A 26,551-nucleotide genomic window follows, 5' to 3' on the forward strand; every position below is an offset into this window, starting at 1 on the left:
GTTAAACCATACTTTTGATTGAGCAGATCTGAACACTCTTTCTGTAGAAAATGCAACTGGACATTTGGAGCGCTAAGAGAGTAGTAGTGGAAAAAGGAATATATTCAAATATAAACTACACAGAAGCATTCTGTGAAACTTCTTTCTGATCTGAGCATTCAGCTAACAGAGTTAAACCATACTTTTGATTGAGCAGTTTTGAAACACTCTGTCTGTAGAAAATGCAACTGGACATTCGTAGCGCTAAGTGGGTAATAGTGGAAAAAAGAATATGTTCAAATATAAACTACACAGAAGCATTGTATGAAACTCCTTTCTGTTCTGTGTATTCAACTAACAGAGTTGAACTTTACTTTTGATTGAGCCTTTCTGAAACACTCTTTCTGTAGAAACTGCAATTGGACATTCTGAGCGCTAAGAGGCATATATTGGGAAAAATAATATTTTCAAATAAAAACTACACAGAAGCATTGTGTGAAACTTATTTCTGATATGTTCATTAAGCTAACAGATTTAAACCATACTTTTGATTGCGCAGTTCTGAACACTCTTTCTGTACAAAATACAAGTGGACATTCGGAGCGCTAAGAGGGTAATAGTGGAAAAAGGAATATATTCAAATATAAACTACACAGTAGCATTCTGTGAAAATTCTTTCTGTTCTGTGCATTCCACTAACAGAGTTGAACCTTACTTTTGATTGAGCCGTTCTGAAACACTCTTTCTGTAGAAACTGCAATTGGACATTCTAAGCGCTAAGAGGCCTACATTGGGAAAAAGAATATCTTCAAATAAAAACTACACAGATGCATTCTGTGAAACTTATTTCTGATCTGTAAATTCAGTTAACAGAGATAAAACATATTTTTGATTGAGCAGTTATGAAAAACTCTTTTTGTAGAAAATGCAACTGGACATTCGTAGCACTAAGTGGGTAATAGTGGAAAAAAGAATATGTTCAAATATAAACTACACAGAAGCATTGTATGAAACTTCTTTCTGTTCTCTGCATTCAACTAACAGAGTTGAACCTTACTTTTTATTGAGCCGTTCTGAAACACTCTTTCTGTAGAAACTGCAATTGGACATTCTGAGCGCTAAGAGGCCTATATTGGGAAAAAGAATGTCTACAAATAAAAACTACCCAGAAGAATTGTGTGAAACTTCTTTCTGTTCTGTTTGTTCAACTAAAAGAGTTGAACCTTAGTTTTGATTGAGCCGTTCTGAAACACTCTTTCTGTAGAAAATGCAAGTGGAGATTCGGTGCGCTAAGAGGGTAATAGTGGAAAAATGATTGTCTCCAAATATAAACTACACAGAATCATTCTGTGAAACTTCTTTCTGATCTGTGCATTCAGCTAACAGAGTTAAAACATACTTTTGATTGAGAAGATCTGAACACTCTTTCTGTAGAAAATGCAACTGGACATTTGGAGCGCTAAGAGAGTAGTAGTGGAAAAAGGAATATATTCAAATATAAACTACACAGAAGCATTCTGTGAAACTTCTTTCTGATCTGAGCATTCAGCTAACAGAGTTAAACCATACTTTTGATTGAGCAGTTTTGAAACACTCTGTCTGTAGAAAATGCAACTGGACATTCGTAGCGCTAAGTGGGTAATAGTGGAAAAAAGAATATGTTCAAATATAAACTACACAGAAGCATTGTATGAAACTTCTTTCTGTTCTGTGCATTCAACTAACAGAGTTGAACCTGACTTTTGATTGAGCCTTTCTGAAACACTCTTTCTGTAGAAACTGCAATTGGACATTCTGAGCGCTAAGAGGCCTATATTGGGAAAAATCATATCTTCAAATAAAAACTACACAGAAGCATTGTGTGAAACTTATTTCTGATATGTTCATTAAGCTAAAAGAGTTAAACCATACTTTTGATTGCGCAGTTCTGAACACTCTTTCTGTAGAAAATGCAAGTGGACATTCGGAGCGCTAAGAGGGTAATAGTGGAAAAAGGAATATATTCAAATATAAACTACACAGTAGCATTCTGTGAAAATTCTTTCTGTTCTGTGCATTCAACTAACAGAGTTGAACCTTACTTTTGATTGAGCCGTTCTGAAACACTCTTTCTGTAGAAACTGCAATTGGACATGCTAAGCCCTAAGAGGCCTACATTGGAAAAAGAATATCTCCAAATAAAAACTACACAGATGCATTCTGTGAAACCTATTTCTGATCTGTAAATTCAGTGAACAGAGATAAAACATATTTTTGATTGAGCAGTTATGAAACACTCTTTTTTTAGAAAATGCAAGTGGAGATTCGGAGCGCTAAGAGGGTAATAGTGGAAAAAGGAATGTCTTCAAATATAAACTACACAGAATCATTCGGTGAAACTTCTTTCTGATCTGTGCATTCAGCTAACAGAGTTAAACCATACTTTTGATTGAGCAGATCTGAACACTCTTTCTGTAGATAATGCAACTGGACATTTGGAGCGCTAAGAGCGTAGTAGGGGAAAAAGGAATATATTCAAATATAAACTACACAGAAGCATTCTGTGAAACTTCTTTCTGATCTGAGCATTCAGCTAACAGAGTTAAACCATACTTTTGATTGAGCAGTTTTGAAACACTCTGTCTGTAGAAAATGCAACTGGACATTCGTAGCGCTAAGTGTGTAATAGTGGAAAAAAGAATATGTTCAAATATAAACTACACAGAAGCATTGTATGAAACTTCTTTCTGTTCTGTGCATTCAACTAACAGAGTTGAACCTTACTTTTGATTGAGCCGTTCTGAAACACTCTTTCTGTAGAAACTGCAATTGGAGATTCTGAGCGCTAAGAGGCCTATATTGGGAAAAAGAATGTCTACAAATAAAAACTACACAGAAGAATTGTGTGAAACTTCTTTCTGTTCTGTTTGTTCAACTAAAAGAGTTGAACCTTAGTTTTGATTGAGCCGTTCTGAAACACTCTTTCTGTAGAAAATGCAAGTGGACATTCGGAGCGCTAAGAAGGTAATAGTGGAAAAAGGAATGTCTCCAAATATAAACTACACAGAATCATTCTGTGAAACTTCTTTCTGATCTGTGCATTCAGCTAACAGAGTTAAACCATACTTTTGATTGAGCAGATCTGAACACTCTTTCTGTAGAAAATGCAACTGGACATTTGGAGCGCTAAGAGAGTAGTAGTGGAAAAAGAAATATATTCAAATATAAACTACACAGAAGCATTCTGTGAAACTTCTTTCTGATCTGAGCATTCAGCTAACTGAGTTAAACCATACTTTTGATTGAGCAGTTTTGAAACACTCTGTCTGTAGAAAATGCAACTGGACATTCATAGCGCTAAGTGGGTAATAGTGGAAAAAAGAATATGTTCAAATATAAACTACACAGAAGCATTGTATGAAACTTCTTTCTGTTCTGTGTATTCAACTAACAGAGTTGAACCTTACTTTTGATTGAGCCTTTCTGAAACACTCTTTCTGTAGAAACTGCAATTGGACATTCTGAGCGCTAAGAGGCATATATTGGGAAAAATAATATTTTCAAATAAAAACTACACAGAAGCATTGTGTGAAACTTATTTCTGATATGTTCATTAAGCTAACAGAGTTAAACCATACTTTTGATTGCGCAGTTCTGAACACTCTTTCTGTAGAAAATGCAAGTGGACATTCGGAGCGCTAAGAGGGTAATAGTGGAAAAAGGAATATATTCAAATATAAACTACACAGTAGCATTCTGTGAAAATTCTTTCTGTTCTGTGCATTCAACTAACAGAGTTGAACCTTACTTTTGATTGAGCCGTTCTGAAACACTCTTTCTGTAGAAACTGCAATTGGACATTCTAAGCGCTAAGAGGCCTACATTGGGAAAAAGAATATCTTCAAATAAAAACTACACAGATGCATTCTGTGAAACTTATTTCTGATCTGTAAATTCAGTTAACAGAGATAAAACATATTTTTGATTGAGCAGTTATGAAACACTCTTTTTGTAGAAAATGCAACTGGACATTCGTAGCACTAAGTGGGTAATAGTGGAAAAAAGAATATGTTCAAATATAAACTACACAGAAGCATTGTATGAAACTTCTTTCTGTTCTGTGCATTCAACTAACAGAGTTGAACCTTACATTTTATTGAGCCGTTCTGAAACACTCTTTCTGTAGAAAGTGCAATTGGACATTCTGAGCGCTAAGAGGCCTATATTGGGAAAAAGAATGTCTACAAATAAAAACTACACAGAAGAATTGTGTGAAACTTCTTTCCGTTCTGTTTGTTCAACTAAAAGAGTTGAACCATAGTTTTGATTGAGCCGTTCTGAAACACTCTTTCTGTACAAAATGCAAGTGGATATTCGGAGCGCTAAGAGGGTAAGAGTGGAAAAAGGAATGTCTCCAAATATAAACTACACAGAATCATTCTGTGAAACTTCTTTCTGATCTGTGCATTCAGCTAACAGAGTTAAACCATACTTTTGATTGATCAGATCTGAACATTCTTTCTGTAGAAAATGCAACTGGACATTTGGAGCGCTAAGAGAGTAGTAGTGGAAAGAGGAATATATTCAAATATAAACTACACAGAAGCATTCTGTGAAACTTCTTTCTGATCTGAGCATTCAGCTAACAGAGTTAAACCATACTTTTGATTGAGCAGTTTTGAAACACTCTGTCTGTAGAAAATGCAACTGGACATTCGTAGCGCTAAGTGGGTAATAGTGGAAAAAAGAATATGTTCAAATATAAACTACACAGAAGCATTGTATGAAACTTCTTTCTGTTCTGTGCATTCAACTAACAGAGTTGAACCTTACTTTTGATTGAGCCTTTCTGAAACACTCTTTCTGTAGAAACTGCAATTGGACATTCTGAGCGCTAAGAGGCCTATATTGGGAAAAATCATATCTTCATATAAAAACTACACAGAAGCATTGTGTGAAACTTATTTCTGATATGTTCATTAAGCTAAAAGAGTTAAACCATACTTTTGATTGCGCAGTTCTGAACACTCTTTCTGTAGAAAATGCAAGTGGACATTCGGAGCGCTAAGAGGGTAATAGTGGAAAAAGGAATATATTCAAATATAAACTACACAGTAGCATTCTGTGAAAATTCTTTCTGTTCTGTGCATTCAACTAACAGAGTTGAACCTTACTTTTGATTGAGCCGTTCTGAAACACTCTTTCTGTAGAAACTGCAATTGGACATGCTAAGCGCTAAGAGGCCTATATTGGGAAAAAGAATATCTTCAAATAAAAACTACACAGATGCATTCTGTGAAACCTATTTCTGATCTGTAAATTCAGTTAACAGAGATAAAACATATTTTTGATTGAGCAGTTATGAAACACTCTTTTTTTAGAAAATGCAAGTGGAGATTCGGAGCGCTAAGAGGGTAATAGTGGAAAAAGGAATGTCTTCAAATATAAACTACACAGAATCATTCGGTGAAACTTCTTTCTGATCTGTGCATTCAGCTAACAGAGTTAAACCATACTTTTGATTGAGCAGATCTGAACACTCTTTCTGTAGATAATGCAACTGGACATTTGGAGCGCTAAGAGCGTAGTAGGGGAAAAAGGAATATATTCAAATATAAACTACACAGAAGCATTCTGTGAAACTTCTTTCTGATCTGAGCATTCAGCTAACAGAGTTAAACCATACTTTTGATTGAGCAGTTTTGAAACACTCTGTCTGTAGAAAATGCAACTGGACATTCGTAGCGCTAAGTGTGTAATAGTGGAAAAAAGAATATGTTCAAATATAAACTACACAGAAGCATTGTATGAAATTTCTTTCTGTTCTGTGCATTCAACTAACAGAGTTGAACCTTACTTTGATTGAGCCGTTCTGAAACACTCTTTCTGTAGAAACTGCAATTGGACATTCTGAGCGCTAAGAGGCCTATATTGGGAAAAAGAATGTCTACAAATAAAAACTACACAGAAGAATTGTGTGAAACTTCTTTGTGTTCTGTTTGTTCAACTAAAAGAGTTGAAACTTAGTTTTGATTGAGCCGTTCTGAAACACTCTTTCTCTAGAAAATGCAAGTGGAGATTCGGAGCGCTAAGAGGGTAATAGTGGAAAAAGGAATGTCTCCAAATATAAACTACACAGAATCATTCTGTGAAACTTCTTTCTGATCTGTGCATTCAGCTAACAGAGTTAAACCATACTTTTGATTGAGCAGATCTGAACACTCTTTCTGTAGAAAATGCAACTGGACATTTGGAGCGCTAAGAGAGTAGTAGTGGAAAAAGGAATATATTCAAATATAAACTACACAGAAGCATTCTGTGAAACTTCTTTCTGATCTGAGCATTCAGCTAACAGAGTTAAACCATACTTTTGATTGAGCAGTTTTGAAACACTCTGTCTGTAGAAAATGCAACTGGACATTCGTAGCGCTAAGTGGGTAATAGTGGAAAAAAGAATATGTTCAAATATAAACTACACAGAAGCATTGTATGAAACTTCTTTCTGTTCTGTGTATTCAACTAACAGAGTTGAACCTTACTTTTGATTGAGCCTTTCTGAAACACTCTTTCTGTAGAAACTGCAATTGGACATTCTGAGCGCTAAGAGGCATATATTGGGAAAAATAATATTTTCAAATAAAAACTACACAGAAGCATTGTGTGAAACTTATTTCTGATATGTTCATTAAGCTAACAGAGTTAAACCATACTTTTGATTGCGCAGTTCTGAACACTCTTTCTGTAGAAAATGCAAGTGGACATTCCGAGCGCTAAGAGGGTAATAGTGGAAAAAGGAATATATTCAAATATAAACTACACAGTAGCATTCTGTGAAAATTCTTTCTGTTCTGTGCATTCAACTAACAGAGTTGAACCTTACTTTTGATTGAGCCGTTCTGAAACACTCTTTCTGTAGAAACTGCAATTGGACATTCTAAGCGCTAAGAGGCCTACATTGGGAAAAAGAATATCTTCAAATAAAAACTACACAGATGCATTCTGTGAAACTTATTTCTGATCTGTAAATTCAGTTAACAGAGATAAAACATATTTTTGATTGAGCAGTTATGAAAAACTCTTTTTGTAGAAAATGCAACTGGACATTCGTAGCACTAAGTGGGTAATAGTGGAAAAAAGAATATGTTCAAATATAAACTACACAGAAGCATTGTATGAAACTTCTTTCTGTTCTGTGCATTCAACTAACAGAGTTGAACCTTACTTTTTATTGAGCCGTTCTGAAACACTCTTTCTGTAGAAACTGCAATTGGACATTCTGAGCGCTAAGAGGCCTATATTGGGAAAAAGAATGTCTACAAATAAAAACTACACAGAAGAATTGTGTGAAACTTCTTTCTGTTCTGTTTGTTCAACTAAAAGAGTTGAACCTTAGTTTTGATTGAGCCGTTCTGAAACACTCTTTCTGTAGAAAATGCAAGTGGAGATTCGGTGCGCTAAGAGGGTAATAGTGGAAAAATGAATGTCTCCAAATATAAACTACACAGAATCATTCTGTGAAACTTCTTTCTGATCTGTGCATTCAGCTAACAGAGTTAAACCATACTTTTGATTGAGAAGATCTGAACACTCTTTCTGTAGAAAATGCAACTGGACATTTGGAGCGCTAAGAGAGTAGTAGTGGAAAGAGGAATATATTCAAATATAAACTACACAGAAGCATTCTGTGAAACTTCTTTCTGATCTGAGCATTCAGCTAACAGAGTTAAACCATACTTTTGATTGAGCAGTTTTGAAACACTCTGTCTGTAGAAAATGCAACCGGACATTCGTAGCGCTAAGTGGGTAATAGTGGAAAAAAGAATATGTTCAAATATAAACTACACAGAAGCATTGTATGAAACTTCTTTCTGTTCTGTGCATTCAACTGACAGAGTTGAACCTGACTTTTGATTGAGCCCTTCTGAAACATTCTTTCTGTAGAAACTGCAATTGGACATTCTGAGCGCTAAGAGGCCTATATGGGGAAAAAAATATCTTCAAATAAAAACTACACAGAAGCATTGTGTGAAACTTATTTCTGATATGTTCATTAAGCTAACAGAGTTAAACCATACATTTGATTGCGCACTTCTGAACACTCTTTCTGTAGAAAATGCAAGTGGACATTCGGAGCGCTGAGAGGGTAATAGTGGAAAAAGGAATATATTCAAATATAAACTACACAGTAGCATTCTGTGAAAATTCTTTCTGTTCTGTGCATTCAACTAACAGAGTTGAACCTTACTTTTGATTCAGCCGTTCTGAAACACTCTTTCTGTAGAAACTGCAATTGGACATGCTAAGCGCTAAGAGGCCTACATTGGGAAAAAGAATATATTCAAATAAAAACTACACAGATGCATTCTGTGAAACTTATTTCTGATCTGTAAATTCAGTTAACAGAGATAAAACATATTTTTGATTGAGCAGTTATGAAACACTCTTTTTTTAGAAAATGCAAGTGGAGATTCGGAGCGCTAAGAGGGTAATAGTGGAAAAAGAAATGTCTTCAAATATAAACTACACAGAATCATTCGGTGAAACTTCTTTCTGATCTGTGCATTCAGCTAACAGAGTTAAACCATACTTTTGATTGAGCAGATCTGAACACTCCTTCTGTAGATAATGCAACTGGACATTTGGAGCGCTAAGAGCGTAGTAGGGGAAAAAGGAATATATTCAAATATAAACTACACAGAAGCATTCTGTGAAACTTCTTTCTGATCTGAGCATTCAGCTAACAGAGTTAAACCATACTTTTGATTGAGCAGTTTTGAAACACTCTGTCTGTAGAAAATGCAACTGGACATTCGTAGCGCTAAGTGTGTAATAGTGGAAAAAAAATATGTTCAAATATAAACTACACAGAAGCATTGTATGAAACTTCTTTCTGTTCTGTGCATTCAACTAACAGAGTTGAACCTTACTTTTGATTGGGCCTTTCTGAAACACTCTTTCTGTAGAAACTGCAATTGGACATTCTGAGCGCTAAGAGGCCTATATTGGGAAAAAAAATATCTTCAAATAAAAACTACACAGAAGCATTGTGTGAAACTTATTTCTGATATGTTCATTAAGCTAACAGAGTTAAACCATACATTTGATTGCGCACTTCTGAACACTCTTTCCGTAGAAAATGCAAGTGGACATTCGGAGCGCTAAGAGGGTAATAGTGGAAAAAGGAATATATTCAAATATAAACTACACAGTAGCATTCTGTGAAAATTCTTTCTGTTCTCTGCATTCAACTAACAGAGTTGAACCTTACTTTTGATTGAGCCGTTCTGAAACACTCTTTCTGTAGAAACTGCAATTGGACATGCTAAGCGCTAAGAGGCCTACATTGGGAAAAAGAATATCTTCAAATAAAAACTACACAGATGCATTCTGTGAAACTTATTTCTGATCTGTAAATTCAGTTAACAGAGATAAAACATATTTTTGATTGAGCAGTTATGAAACACTCTTTTTTTAGAAAATGCAAGTGGAGATTCGGAGCGCTAAGAGGGTAATAGTGGAAAAAGGAATGTCTTCAAATATAAACTACACAGAATCATTCGGTGAAACTTCTTTCTGATCTGTGCATTCAGCTAACAGAGTTAAACCATACTTTTGATTGAGCAGATCTGAACACTCTTTCTGTAGATAATGCAACTGGACATTTGGAGCACTAAGAGCGTAGTAGGGGAAAAAGGAATATATTCAAATATAAACTACACAGAAGCATTCTGTGAAACTTCTTTCTGATCTGAGCATTCAGCTAACAGAGTTAAACCATACTTTTGATTGAGCAGTTTTGAAACACTCTGTCTGTAGAAAATGCAACTGGACATTCGTAGCGCTAAGTGTGTAATAGTGGAAAAAAGAATATGTTCAAATATAAACTACACAGAAGCATTGTATGAAACTTCTTTCTGTTCTGTGCATTCAACTAACAGAGTTGAACCTTACTTTTGATTGAGCCGTTCTGAAACACTCTTTCTGTAGAAACTGCAATTGGAGATTCTGAGCGCTAAGAGGCCTATATTGGGAAAAAGAATGTCTACAAATAAAAACTACACAGAAGAATTGTGTGAAAATTCTTTCTGTTCTGTTTGTTCAACTAAAAGAGTTGAACCTTAGTTTTGATTGAGCCTTTCTGAAACACTCTTTCTGTAGAAACTGCAATTGGACATTCTGAGCGCTAAGAGGCATATATTGGGAAAAATAATATTTTCAAATAAAAACTACACAGAAGCATTGTGTGAAACTTATTTCTGATATGTTCATTAAGCTAACAGAGTTAAACCATACTTTTGATTGCGCAGTTCTGAACACTCTTTCTGTAGAAAATGCAAGTGGACATTCGGAGCGCTAAGAGGGTAATAGTGGAAAAAGGAATATATTCAAATATAAACTACACAGTAGCATTCTGTGAAAATTCTTTCTGTTCTGTGCATTCAACTAACAGAGTTGAACCTTACTTTTGATTGAGCCGTTCTGAAACACTCTTTCTGTAGAAACTGCAATTGGACATTCTAAGCGCTAAGAGGCCTACATTGGGAAAAAGAATATCTTCAAATAAAAACTACACAGATGCATTCTGTGAAACTTATTTCTGATCTGTAAATTCAGTTAACAGAGATAAAACATATTTTTGATTGAGCAGTTATGAAACACTCTTTTTGTAGAAAATGCAACTGGACATTCGTAGCACTAAGTGGGTAATAGTGGAAAAAAGAATATGTTCAAATATAAACTACACAGAAGCATTGTATGAAACTTCTTTCTGTTCTGTGCATTCAACTAACAGAGTTGAACCTTACATTTTATTGAGCCGTTCTGAAACACTCTTTCTGTAGAAAGTGCAATTGGACATTCTGAGCGCTAAGAGGCCTATATTGGGAAAAAGAATGTCTACAAATAAAAACTACACAGAAGAATTGTGTGAAACTTCTTTCCGTTCTGTTTGTTCAACTAAAAGAGTTGAACCTTAGTTTTGATTGAGCCGTTCTGAAACACTCTTTCTGTACAAAATGCAAGTGGATATTCGGAGCGCTAAGAGGGTAAGAGTGGAAAAAGGAATGTCTCCAAATATAAACTACACAGAATCATTCTGTGAAACTTCTTTCTGATCTGTGCATTCAGCTAACAGCGTTAAACCATACTTTTGATTGATCAGATCTGAACACTCTTTCTGTAGAAAATGCAACTGGACATTTGGAGCGCTAAGAGAGTAGTAGTGGAAAGAGGAATATATTCAAATATAAACTACACAGAAGCATTCTGTGAAACTTCTTTCTGATCTGAGCATTCAGCTAACAGAGTTAAACCATACTTTTGATTGAGCAGTTTTGAAACACTCTGTCTGTAGAAAATGCAACTGGACATTCGTAGCGCTAAGTGGGTAATAGTGGAAAAAAGAATATGTTCAAATATAAACTACACAGAAGCATTGTATGAAACTTCTTTCTGTTCTGTGCATTCAACTAACAGAGTTGAACCTTACTTTTGATTGAGCCTTTCTGAAACACTCTTTCTGTAGAAACTGCAATTGGACATTCTGAGCGCTAAGAGGCCTATATTGGGAAAAAAAATATCTTCATATAAAAACTACACAGAAGCATTGTGTGAAACTTATTTCTGATATGTTCATTAAGCTAACAGAGTTAAACCATACATTTGATTGCGCACTTCTGAACACTCTTTCCGTAGAAAATGCAAGTGGACATTCGGAGCGCTAAGAGGGTAATAGTGGAAAAAGGAATATATTCAAATATAAACTACACAGTAGCATTCTGTGAAAATTCTTTCTGTTCTCTGCATTCAACTAACAGAGTTGAACCTTACTTTTGATTGAGCCGTTCTGAAACACTCTTTCTGTAGAAACTGCAATTGGACATGCTAAGCGCTAAGAGGCCTACATTGGGAAAAAGAATATCTTCAAATAAAAACTACACAGATGCATTCTGTGAAACTTATTTCTGATCTGTAAATTCAGTTAACAGAGATAAAACATATTTTTGATTGAGCAGTTATGAAACACTCTTTTTTTAGAAAATGCAAGTGGAGATTCGGAGCGCTAAGAGGGTAATAGTGGAAAAAGGAATGTCTTCAAATATAAACTACACAGAATCATTCGGTGAAACTTCTTTCTGATCTGTGCATTCAGCTAACAGAGTTAAACCATACTTTTGATTGAGCAGATCTGAACACTCTTTCTGTAGATAATGCAACTGGACATTTGGAGCACTAAGAGCGTAGTAGGGGAAAAAGGAATATATTCAAATATAAACTACACAGAAGCATTCTGTGAAACTTCTTTCTGATCTGAGCATTCAGCTAACAGAGTTAAACCATACTTTTGATTGAGCAGTTTTGAAACACTCTGTCTGTAGAAAATGCAACTGGACATACGTAGCGCTAAGTGTGTAATAGTGGAAAAAAGAATATGTTCAAATATAAACTACACAGAAGCATTGTATGAAACTTCTTTCTGTTCTGTGCATTCAACTAACAGAGTTGAACCTTACTTTTGATTGAGCCGTTCTGAAACACTCTTTCTGTAGAAACTGCAATTGGAGATTCTGAGCGCTAAGAGGCCTATATTGGGAAAAAGAATGTCTACAAATAAAAACTACACAGAAGAATTGTGTGAAAATTCTTTCTGTTCTGTTTGTTCAACTAAAAGAGTTGAACCTTAGTTTTGATTGAGCCTTTCTGAAACACTCTTTCTGTAGAAACTGCAATTGGACATTCTGAGCGCTAAGAGGCATATATTGGGAAAAATAATATTTTCAAATAAAAACTACACAGAAGCATTGTGTGAAACTTATTTCTGATATGTTCATTAAGCTAACAGAGTTAAACCATACTTTTGATTGCGCAGTTCTGAACACTCTTTCTGTAGAAAATGCAAGTGGACATTCGGAGCGCTAAGAGGGTAATAGTGGAAAAAGGAATATATTCAAATATAAACTACACAGTAGCATTCTGTGAAAATTCTTTCTGTTCTGTGCATTCAACTAACAGAGTTGAACCTTACTTTTGATTGAGCCGTTCTGAAACACTCTTTCTGTAGAAACTGCAATTGGACATTCTAAGCGCTAAGAGGCCTACATTGGGAAAAAGAATATCTTCAAATAAAAACTACACAGATGCATTCTGTGAAACTTATTTCTGATCTGTAAATTCAGTTAACAGAGATAAAACATATTTTTGATTGAGCAGTTATGAAACACTCTTTTTGTAGAAAATGCAACTGGACATTCGTAGCACTAAGTGGGTAATAGTGGAAAAAAGAATATGTTCAAATATAAACTACACAGAAGCATTGTATGAAACTTCTTTCTGTTCTGTGCATTCAACTAACAGAGTTGAACCTTACATTTTATTGAGCCGTTCTGAAACACTCTTTCTGTAGAAAGTGCAATTGGACATTCTGAGCGCTAAGAGGCCTATATTGGGAAAAAGAATGTCTACAAATAAAAACTACACAGAAGAATTGTGTGAAACTTCTTTCCGTTCTGTTTGTTCAACTAAAAGAGTTGAACCTTAGTTTTGATTGAGCCGTTCTGAAACACTCTTTCTGTACAAAATGCAAGTGGATATTCGGAGCGCTAAGAGGGTAAGAGTGGAAAAAGGAATGTCTCCAAATATAAACTACACAGAATCATTCTGTGAAACTTCTTTCTGATCTGTGCATTCAGCTAACAGCGTTAAACCATACTTTTGATTGATCAGATCTGAACACTCTTTCTGTAGAAAATGCAACTGGACATTTGGAGCGCTAAGAGAGTAGTAGTGGAAAAAGGAATATATTCAAATATAAACTACACAGAAGCATTCTGTGAAACTTCTTTCTGATCTGAGCATTCAGCTAACAGAGTTAAACCATACTTTTGATTGAGCAGTTTTGAAACACTCTGTCTGTAGAAAATGCAACTGGACATTCGTAGCGCTAAGTGGGTAATAGTGGAAAAAAGAATATGTTCAAATATAAACTACACAGAAGCATTGTATGAAACTTCTTTCTGTTCTGTGCATTCAACTAACAGAGTTGAACCTTACTTTTGATTGAGCCTTTCTGAAACACTCTTTCTGTAGAAACTGCAATTGGACATTCTGAGCGCTAAGAGGCCTATATTGGGAAAAATAATATCTTCAAATAAAAACTACACAGAAGCATTGTGTGAAACTTATTTCTGATATGTTCATTAAGCTAAAAGAGTTAAACCATACTTTTGATTGCGCAGTTCTGAACACTCTTTCTGTAGAAAATGCAAGTGGACATTCGGAGCGCTAAGAGGGTAATAGTGGAAAAAGGAATATATTCAAATATAAACTACACAGTAGCATTCTGTGAAAATTCTTTCTGTTCTGTGCATTCAACTAACAGAGTTGAACCTTACTTTTGATTGAGCCGTTCTGAAACACTCTTTCTGTAGAAACTGCAATTGGACATGCTAAGCGCTAAGAGGCCTACATTGGGAAAAAGAATATCTTCAAATAAAAACTACACAGATGCATTCTGTGAAACCTATTTCTGATCTGTAAATTCAGTTAACAGAGATAAAACATATTTTTGATTGAGCAGTTATGAAACACTCTTTTTTTAGAAAATGCAAGTGGAGATTCGGAGCGCTAAGAGGGTAATAGTGGAAAAAGGAATGTCTTCAAATATAAACTACACAGAATCATTCGGTGAAACTTCTTTCTGATCTGTGCATTCAGCTAACAGAGTTAAACCATACTTTTGATTGAGCAGATCTGAACACTCTTTCTGTAGATAATGCAACTGGACATTTGGAGCGCTAAGAGCGTAGTAGGGGAAAAAGGAATATATTCAAATATAAACTACACAGAAGCATTCTGTGAAACTTCTTTCTGATCTGAGCATTCAGCTAACAGAGTTAAACCATACTTTTCATTGAGCAGTTTTGAAACACTCTGTCTGTACAAAATGCAACTGGACATTCGTAGCGCTAAGTGTGTAATAGTGGAAAAAAGAATATGTTCAAATATAAACTACACAGAAGCATTGTATGAAACTTCTTTCTGTTCTGTGCATTCAACTAACAGAGTTGAACCTTACTTTTGATTGAGCCGTTCTGAAACACTCTTTCTGTAGAAACTGCAATTGGACATTCTGAGCGCTAAGAGGCCTATATTGGGAAAAAGAATGTCTACAAATAAAAACTACACAGAAGAATTGTGTGAAACTTCTTTGTGTTCTGTTTGTTCAACTAAAAGAGTTGAAACTTAGTTTTGATTGAGCCGTTCTGAAACACTCTTTCTCTAGAAAATGCAAGTGGAGATTCGGAGCGCTAAGAGGGTAATAGTGGAAAAAGGTATGTCTCCAAATATAAACTACACAGAATCATTCTGTGAAACTTCTTTCTGATCTGTGCATTCAGCTAACAGAGTTAAACCATACTTTTGATTGAGCAGATCTGAACACTCTTTCTGTAGAAAATGCAACTGGACATTTGGAGCGCTAAGAGAGTAGTAGTGGAAAAAGGAATATATTCAATTATAAACTACACAGAAGCATTTTGTGAAACTTCTTTCTGATCTGAGCATTCAGCTAACAGAGTTAAACCATACTTTTGATTGAGCAGTTTTGAAACACTCTGTCTGTAGAAAATGCAACTGGACATTCGTAGCGCTAAGTGGGTAATAGTGGAAAAAAGAATATGTTCAAATATAAACTACACAGAAGCATTGTATGAAACTTCTTTCTGTTCTGTGTATTCAACTAACAGAGTTGAACCTTACTTTTGATTGAGCCTTTCTGAAACACTCTTTCTGTAGAAACTGCAATTGGACATTCTGAGCGCTAAGAGGCATATATTGGGAAAAATAATATTTTCAAATAAAAACTACACAGAAGCATTGTGTGAAACTTATTTCTGATATGTTCATTAAGCTAACAGAGTTAAACCATACTTTTGATTGCGCAGTTCTGAACACTCTTTCTGTAGAAAATGCAAGTGGACATTCGGAGCGCTAAGAGGGTAATAGTGGAAAAAGGAATATATTCAAATATAAACTACACAGTAGCATTCTGTGAAAATTCTTTCTGTTCTGTGCATTCAACTAACAGAATTGAACCTTACTTTTGATTGAGCCGTTCTGAAACACTCTTTCTGTAGAAACTGCAATTGGACATTCTAAGCGCTAAGAGGCCTACATTGGGAAAAAGAATATCTTCAAATAAAAACTACACAGATGCATTCTGTGAAACTTATTTCTGATCTGTAAATTCAGTTAACAGAGATAAAACATATTTTTGATTGAGCAGTTATGAAAAACTCTTTTTGTAGAAAATGCAACTGGACATTCGTAGCACTAAGTGGGTAATAGTGGAAAAAAGAATATGTTCAAATATAAACTACACAGAAGCATTGTATGAAACTTCTTTCTGTTCTGTGCATTCAACTAACAGAGTTGAACCTTACTTTTTATTGAGCCGTTCTGAAACACTCTTTCTGTAGAAACTGCAATTGGACATTCTGAGCGCTAAGAGGCCTATATTGGGAAAAAGAATGTCTACAAATAAAAACTACACAGAAGAATTGTGTGAAACTTCCTTCTGTTCTGTTTGTTCAACTAAAAGAGTTGAACCTTAGTTTTGATTGAGCCGTTCTGAAACACTCTTTCTGTAGAAAATGCAAGTGGAGATTCGGTGCGCTAAGAGGGTAATAGTGGAAAAATGAATGTCTCCAAATATAAACTACACAGAATCATTCTGTGAAACTTCTTTCTGATCTGTGCATTCAGCTAACAGAGTTAAACCATACTTTTGATTGAGAAGATCTGAACACTCTTTCTGTAGAAAATGCAACTGGACATTTGGAGCGCTAAGAGAGTAGTAGTGGAAAGAGGAATATATTCAAATATAAACTACACAGAAGCATTCTGTGAAACTTCTTTCTGATCTGAGCATTCAGCTAACAGAGTTAAACCATACTTTTGATTGAGCAGTTTTGAAACACTCTGTCTGTAGAAAATGCAACCGGACATTCGTAGCGCTAAGTGGGTAATAGTGGAAAAAAGAATATGTTCAAATATAAACTACACAGAAGCATTGTATGAAACTTCTTTCTGTTCTGTGCATTCAACTGACAGAGTTGAACCTGACTTTTGATTGAGCCTTTCTGAAACATTCTTTCTGTAGAAACTGCAATTGGACATTCTGAGCGCTAAGAGGCCTATATGGGGAAAAAAATATCTTCAAATAAAAACTACACAGAATCATTGTGTGAAACTTATTTCTGATATGTTCATTAAGCTAACAGAGTTAAACCATACATTTGATTGCGCACTTCTGAACACTCTTTCTGTAGAAAATGCAAGTGGACATTCGGAGCGCTGAGAGGGTAATAGTGGAAAAAGGAATATATTCAAATATAAACTACACAGTAGCATTCTGTGAAAATTCTTTCTGTTCTGTGCATTCAACTAACAGAGTTGAACCTTACTTTTGATTGAGCCGTTCTGAAACACTCTTTCTGTAGAAACTGCAATTGGACATGCTAAGCGCTAAGAGGCCTACATTGGGAAAAAGAATATATTCAAATAAAAACTACACAGATGCATTCTGTGAAACTGATTTCTGATCTGTATATTCAGTTAACAGAGATAAAACATATTTTTGATTGAGCAGTTATGAAACACTCTTTTTTTAGAAAATGCAAGTGGAGATTCGGAGCCCTAAGAGGGTAATAGTGGAAAAAGAAATGTCTTCAAATATAAACTACACAGAATCATTCGGTGAAACTTCTTTCTGATCTGTGCATTCAGCTAACAGAGTTAAACCATACTTTTGATTGAGCAGATCTGAACACTCCTTCTGTAGATAATGCAACTGGACATTTGGAGCGCTAAGAGCGTAGTAGGGGAAAAAGGAATATATTCAAATATAAACTACACAGAAGCATTCTGTGAAACTTCTTTCTGATCTGAGCATTCAGCTAACAGAGTTAAACCATACTTTTGATTGAGCAGTTTTGAAACAGTCTGTCTGTAGAAAATGCAACTGGACATTCGTAGCGCTAAGTGTGTAATAGTGGAAAAAAAATATGTTCAAATATAAACTACACAGAAGCATTGTATGAAACTTCTTTCTGTTCTGTGCATTCAACTAACAGAGTTGAACCTTACTTTTGATTGAGCCGTTCTGAAACACTCTTTCTGTAGAAACTGCAATTGGACATTCTGAGCGCTAAGAGGCCTATATTGGGAAAAAGAATGTCTACAAATAAAATCTACACAGAAGAATTGTGTGAAACTTCTTTCTGTTCTGTTTGTTCAACTAAAAGAGTTGAACCTTAGTTTTGATTGAGCCGTTCTGAAACACTCTTTCTGTAGAAAATGCAAGTGGACATTCGGAGCGCTAAGAAGGTAATAGTGGAAAAAGGAATGTCTCCAAATATAAACTACACAGAATCATTCTGTGAAACTTCTTTCTGATCTGTGCATTCAGCTAACAGATTTAAACCATACTTTTGATTGAGCAGATCTGAACACTCTTTCTGTAGAAAATGCAACTGGACATTTGGAGCGCTAAGAGAGTAGTATTGGAAAAAGGAATATATTCAAATATAAACTACACAGAAGCATTCTGTGAAACTTCTTTCTGTTCTGAGCATTCAGCTAACAGAGTTAAACCATACTTTTGATTGAGCACTTTTGAAACACTCTGTCTGTAGAAAATGCAACTGGACATTCGTAGCGCTAAGTGGGTAATAGTGGAAAAAAGAATATGTTCAAATATAAACTACACAGAAGCATTGTATGAAACTTCTTTCTGTTCTGTGTATTCAACTAACAGAGTTGAACCTTACTTTTGACTGAGCCTTTCTGAAACACTCTTTCTGTAGAAACTGCAATTGGACATTCTGAGCGCTAAGAGGCATATATTGGGAAAAATAATATTTTCAAATAAAAACTACACAGAAGCATTGTGTGATACTTATTTCTGATATGTTCATTAAGCTAACAGAGTTAAACCATACTTTTGATTGCGCAGTTCTGAACACTCTTTCTGTAGAAAATGCAAGTGGACATTCGGAGCGCTAAGAGGGTAATAGTGGAAAAAGGAATATATTCAAATATAAACTACACAGTAGCATTCTGTGAAAATTCTTTCTGTTCTGTGCATTCAACTAACAGAGTTGAACCTTACTTTTGATTGAGCCGTTCTGAAACACTCTTTCTGTACAAACTGCAATTGGACATTCTAAGCGCTAAGAGGCCTACATTGGGAAAAAGAATATCTTCAAATAAAAACTACACAGATGCATTCTGTGAAACTTATTTCTGATCTGTAAATTCAGTTAACAGAGATAAAACATATTTTTGATTGAGCAGTTATGAAACACTCTTTTTGTAGAAAATGCAAGTGGAGATTCGGAGCGCTAAGAGGGTAATAGTGGAAAAAGGAATGTCTTCAAATATAAACTACACAGAATCATTCGGTGAAACTTCTTTCTGATCTGTGCATTCAGCTAACAGAGTTAAACCATACTTTTGATTGAGCAGATCTGAACACTCTTTCTGTAGAAAATGCAACTGGACATTTGGAGCGCTAAGTGGGTAATAGTGGAAAAAAGAATATGTTCAAATATAAACTACACAGAAGCATTGTATGAAACTTCTTTCTGTTCTGTGCATTCAACTAACAGAGTTGAACCTTACTTTTGATTGAGCCGTTCTGAAACACTCTTTCTGTAGAAACTGCAATTGGACATTCTGAGCGCTAAGAGGCCTGTATTGGGAAAAAGAATGTCTACAAATAAAAACTACACAGAAGAATTGTGTGAAACTCCTTTCTGTTCTGTTTGTTCAACTAAAAGAGTTGAACCTTAGTTTTGATTGAGCCGTTCTGAAACACTCTTTCTGTAGAAAATGCAAGTGGAGATTCGGAGCGCTAAGGGGGTAATAGTGGAAAAAGGAATGTCTCCAAATATAAACTACACAGAATCATTCTGTGAAACTTCTTTCTGATCTGTGCATTCAGCTAACAGAGTTAAACCATACTTTTGATTGCGCAGATCTGAACACTCTTTCTGTAGAAAATGCAACTGGACATTTGGAGCGCTAAGAGTGTAGTAGTTAAAAAAGGAATATATTCAAATATAAACTACACAGAAGCATTCTGTGAAACTTCTTTCTGATCTGAGCATTCAGCTAACAGAGTTAAACCATACTTCTGATTGAGCAGTTTTGAAACACTCTGTCTGTAGAAAATGCAACTGGACATTCGTAGCGCTAAGTGGGTAATAGTGGAAAAAAGAATATGTTCAAATATAAACTACACAGAAGCATTGTATGAAACTTCTTTCTGTTCTGTGTATTCAACTAACAGAGTTGAACCTTACTTTTGATTGAGCCTTTCTGAAACACTCTTTCTGTAGAAATTGCAATTGGACATTCTGAGCGCTAAGAGGCCTATATTGGGAAAAATAATATCTTCAAATAAAAACTACACAGAAGCATTGTGTGAAACTTATTTCTGATATGTTCATTAAGCTAACAGAGTTAAACCATACTTTTGATTGCGCAGTTCTGAACACTCTTTCTGTAGAAAATGCAAGTGGACATTCGGAGCGCTAAGAGGGTAATAGTGGAAAAAGGAATATATTCAAATATAAACTACACAGTAGCATTCTGTGAAAATTCTTTCTGTTCTGTGCATTCAACTAACAGAGTTGAACCTTACTTTTGATTGAGACGTTCTGAAACACTCTTTCTGTAGAAACTGCAATTGGACATGCTAAGCGCTAAGAGGCCTACATTGGGAAAAAGAATATCTACAAATAAAAACTACACAGATGCATTCTGTGAAACTTATTTCTGATCTGTAAATTCAGTTAACAGAGATAAAACATATTTTTGATTGAGCAGTTATGAAACACTCTTTTTGTAGAAAATGCAAGTGGAGATTCGGAGCGCTAAGTGGGTAATAGTGGAAAAAGGAATGTCTTCAAATATAAACTACACAGAATCATTCGGTGAAACTTCTTTCTGATCTGTGCATTCAGCTAACAGAGTTAAACCATACTTTTGATTGAGCAGATCTGAACACTCTTTCTGTAGAAAATGCAACTGGACATTTGGAGCGCTAAGAGCGTAGTAGTGGAAAAAGGAATATATTCAAATATAAACTACACAGAAGCATTCTGTGAAACTTCTTTCTGATCTGAGCATTCAGCTAACAGAGATAAACCATACTTTTGATTGAGCAGTTTTGAAACACTCTGTCTGTAGAAAATGCAATTGGACATTCGTAGCGCTAAGTGGGTAATAGTGGAAAATAGAATATGTTCAAATATAAACTACACAGAAGCATTGTATGAAACTACTTTCTGTTCTGTGCATTCAACTAACAGAGTTGAACCTTACTTTTGATTGAGCCGTTCTGAAACACTCTTTCTGTAGAAACTGCAATTGGACATTCTGAGCGCTAAGAGGCCTATATTGGGAAAAAGAATGTCTACAAATAAAAACTACACAGAAGAATTGTGTGAAACTTCTTTCTGTTCTGTTTGTTCAACTAAAAGAGTTGAACCTTAGTTTTGATTGAGCCGTTCAGAAACACTCTTTCTGTAGAAAATGCAAGTGGACATTCGGAGCGCTAAGAGGTTAATAGTGGAAAAAGGAATGTCTCCAAATATAAACCACACAGAAACATTCTGTGAAACTTCTTTCTGATCTGTGCATTCAGCTAACAGAGATAAACCATACTTTTGATTGAGCAGATCTGAACACTCTTTCTGTAGAAAATGCAACTGGACATTTGGAGCGCTAAGAGAGTAGTAGTGGAAAAAGGAATATATTCAAATATAAACTACACAGAAGCATTCTGTGAAACTTTTTTCTGATCTGAGCATTCAGCTAAAAGAGTTAAACAATACTTTTGATTGAGCAGTTTTGAAACACTCTGTCTGTAGAAAATGCAACTGGACATTCGTAGCGCTAAGTGGGTAATAGTGGAAAAAACAATATGTTCAATTATAAACTACACAGAAGCATTGTATGAAACTTCTTTCTGTTCTGTGCATTCAACTAACAGAGTTGAACCTGACTTTTGATTGAGCCTTTCTGAAACACTCTTTCTGTAGAAACTGCAATTGGACATTCTGAGCGCTAAGAGGCCTATATTGGGAAAAATAATATCTTCAAATAAAAACTACACAGAAGCATTGTGTGAAACTTATTTCTGATATGTTCATTAAGCTAACAGAGTTAAACCATACTTTTGATTGCGCAGTTCTGAACACTCTTTCTGTAGAAAATGCAAGTGGACATTCGGAGCGCTAAGAGGGTAATAGTGGAAAAAGGAATATATTCAAATATAAACTACACAGTAGCATTCTGTGAAAATTCTTTCTGTTCTGTGCATTCAACTAACAGTGTTGAACCTTACTTTTGATTGAGCCGTTCTGAAACACTCTTTCTGTAGAAACTGCAATTGGACATGCTAAGCGCTAAGAGGTCTACATTGGGAAAAAGAATATCTTCAAATAAAAACTACACAGATGCATTCTGTGAAACTTATTTCTGATCTGTAAATTAAGTTAACCGAGATAAAACATATTTTTGATTGAGCAGTTATGAAACACTCTTTTTGTAGAAAATGCAAGTGGAGATTCGGAGCGCTAAGAGGGTAATAGTGGAAAAAGGAATGTCTTCAAATATAAACTACACAGAATAATTTGGTGAAATTTCTTTCTGATCTGTGCATTCAGCTAACAGAGTTAAACCATACTTTTGATTGAGCAGATCTGAACACTCTTTCTGTAGAAAATGCAACTGGACATTTGGAGCGCTAAGAGCGTAGTAGTGGAAAAAGGAATATATTCAAATATAAACTACACAGAAGCATTCTGTGAAACTTCTTTCTGATCTGAGCATTCAGCTAACAAAGTTAAACCATACTTTTGATTGAGCAGTTTTGAAACACTCTGTCTGTAGAAAATGCAACTGGACATTCGTAGCGCTAAGTGGGTAATAGTGGAAAAAAGAATATGTTCAAATATAAACTACACAGAAGCATTGAATGAAACTTCTTTCTGTTCTGTGCATTCAACTAACAGAGTTGAACCTTACTTTTGATTGAGCCGTTCTGAAACACTCTTTCTGTAGAAACTGCAATTGGACATTCTGAGCGCTAAGAGACCTATATTGGGAAAAAGAATGTCTACAAATAAAAACTACACAGAAGAATTGTGTGAAACTTCTTTCTGTTCTGTTTGTTCAACTAAAAGAGTTGAACCTTAGTTTTGATTGAGCCGTTCTGAAACACTCTTTCTGTAGAAAATGCAAGTGGAGATTCGGAGCGCTAAGAGGGTAATAGTGGAAAAAGGAATGTCTCCAAATATAAACTACACAGAATCATTCTGTGAAACTTCTTTCTGATCAGTGCATTCAGCTAACAGAGTTAAACCATACTTTTGATTGAGCAGATCTGAACACTCTTTCTGTAGAAAATGCAACTGGACATTTGGAGCGCTAAGAGAGTAGTAGTGGAAAAAGGAATATATTCAAATATAAACTACACAGAAGCATTCTGTGAAACTTCTTTCTGATCTGAGCATTCAGCTAACAGAGTTAAACCATACTTTTGATTGAGCAGTTTTGAAACACTCTGTCTGTAGAAAATGCAACTGGACATTCGTAGCGCTAAGTGGGTAATAGTGGAAAAAATAATATGTTCAAATATAAACTACACAGAAGCATTGTATGAAACTTCTATCTGTTCTGTGCATTCAACTAACAGAGTTGAACCTTACATTTGATTGAGCATTTCTGTAACACTCTTTCTGTAGAAACTGCAATTGGACATTCTGAGCGCTAAGAGGCCTATATTGGGAAAAATAATATCTTCAAATAAAAACTACACAGAAGCATTGTGTGAAACTAATTTCTGATATGTTCATTAAGCTAACAGAGTTAAACCATACTTTTGATTGCGCAGTTCTGAACACTCTTTCTGTAGAAAATGCAAGTGGACATTCGGAGCGCTAAGAGGGTAATAGTGGAAAAAGGAATATATTCAAATATAAACTACACAGTAGCATTCTGTGAAAATTCTTTCAGTTCTGTGCATTCAACTAACAGAGTTGAACCTTACTTTTGATTGAGCCGTTCTGAAAGACTCTTTCTGTAGAAACTGCAATTGGACATGCTAAGCGCTAAGAGGCCTACATTGGGAAAAAGAATATCTTCAAATAAAAACTACACAGATGCATTCTGTGAAACTTATTTCTGATCTGTAAATTCAGTTAACAGAGATAAAACATATTTTTGATTGAGCAGTTATGAAACACTCTTTTTGTAGAAAATGCAAGTGTAGATTCGGAGCGCTAAGTGGGTAATAGTGGAAAAAGGAATGTCTTCAAATATAAACTACACAGAATCATTTGGTGAAACTTCTTTCTGATCTGTGCATTCAGCTAACAGATTAAACCATACTTTTGATTGAGCAGATCTGAACACTCTTTCTGTAGGAAATGCAGCTGGACATTTGGAGCGCTAAGAGCGTAGTAGTGGAAAAAGGAATATATTCAAATATAAACTACACAGAATCATTCTGTGAAACTTCTTTCTGATCTGAGCATTCAGCTAACAGAGTTAAACCATACTTTTGATTGAGCAGTTTTGAAACACTCTGTCTGTAGAAAATGCAACTGGACATTCGTAGCGCTAAGTGGGTAATAGTGGAAAAAAGAATATGTTCAAATATAAACTACACAGAAGCATTGTATGAAACTTCTTTCTGTTCTGTGTATTCAACTAACAGAGTTGAACCTTACTTTTGACTGAGCCTTTCTGAAACACTCTTTCTGTAGAAACTGCAATTGGACATTCTGAGCGCTAAGAGGCATATATTGGGAAAAATAATATTTTCAAATAAAAACTACACAGAAGCATTGTGTGAAACTTATTTTTGATATGTTCATTAAGCTAACAGAGTTAAACCATACTTTTGATTGCGCAGTTCTGAACACTCTTTCTGTAGAAAATGCAAGTGGACATTCGGAGCGCTAAGAGGGTAATAGTGGAAAAAGGAATATATTCAAATATAAACTACACAGTAGCATTCTGTGAAAATTCTTTCTGTTCTGTGCATTCAACTAACAGAGTTGAACCTTACTTTTGATTGAGCCGTTCTGAAACACTCTTTCTGTACAAACTGCAATTGGACATTCTAAGCGCTAAGAGGCCTACATTGGGAAAAAGAATATCTTCAAATAAAAACTACACAGATGCATTCTGTGAAACTTATTTCTGATCTGTAAATTCAGTTAACAGAGATAAAACATATTTTTGATTGAGCAGTTATGAAACACTCTTTTTGTAGAAAATGCAAGTGGAGATTCGGAGCGCTAAGAGGGTAATAGTGGAAAAAGGAATGTCTTCAAATATAAACTACACAGAATCATTCGGTGAAACTTCTTTCTGATCTGTGCATTCAGCTAACAGAGTTAAACCATACTTTTGATTGAGCAGATCTGAACACTCTTTCTGTAGAAAATGCAACTGGACATTTGGAGCGCTAAGTGGGTAATAGTGGAAAAAAGAATATGTTCAAATATAAACTACACAGAAACATTGTATGAAACTTCTTTCTGTTCTGTGCATTCAACTAACAGAGTTGAACCTTACTTTTGATTGAGCCGTTCTGAAACACTCTTTCTGTAGAAACTGCAATTGGACATTCTGAGCGCTAAGAGGCCTGTATTGGGAAAAAGAATGTCTACAAATAAAAACTACACAGAAGAATTGTGTGAAACTCCTTTCTGTTCTGTTTGTTCAACTAAAAGAGTTGAACCTTAGTTTTGATTGAGCCGTTCTGAAACACTCTTTCTGTAGAAAATGCAAGTGGAGATTCGGAGCGCTAAGGGGGTAATAGTGGAAAAAGGAATGTCTCCAAATATAAACTACACAGAATCATTCTGTGAAACTTCTTTCTGATCTGTGCATTCAGCTAACAGAGTTAAACCATACTTTTGATTGAGCAGATCTGAACACTCTTTCTGTAGAAAATGCAACTGGACATTTGGAGCGCTAAGAGTGTAGTAGTTAAAAAAGGAATATATTCAAATATAAACTACACAGAAGCATTCTGTGAAACTTCTTTCTGATCTGAGCATTCAGCTAACAGAGTTAAACCATACTTCTGATTGAGCAGTTTTGAAACACTCTGTCTGTAGAAAATGCAACTGGACATTCGTAGCGCTAAGTGGGTAATAGTGGAAAAAAGAATATGTTCAAATATAAACTACACAGAAGCATTGTATGAAACTTCTTTCTGTTCTGTGCATTCAACTAACAGAGTTGAACCTTACTTTTGATTGAGCCTTTCTGAAACACTCTTTCTGTAGAAATTGCAATTGGACATTCTGAGCGCTAAGAGGCCTATATTGGGAAAAATAATATCTTCAAATAAAAACTACACAGAAGCATTGTGTGAAACTTATTTCTGATATGTTCATTAAGCTAACAGAGTTAAACCATACTTTTGATTGCGCAGTTCTGAACACTCTTTCTGTAGAAAATGCAAGTGGACATTCGGAGCGCTAAGAGGGTAATAGTGGAAAAAGGA

This window comes from Symphalangus syndactylus, chromosome 6 (assembly GCF_028878055.3).
Source record: "Symphalangus syndactylus isolate Jambi chromosome 6, NHGRI_mSymSyn1-v2.1_pri, whole genome shotgun sequence".
NCBI lineage: Eukaryota > Metazoa > Chordata > Mammalia > Primates > Hylobatidae > Symphalangus > Symphalangus syndactylus.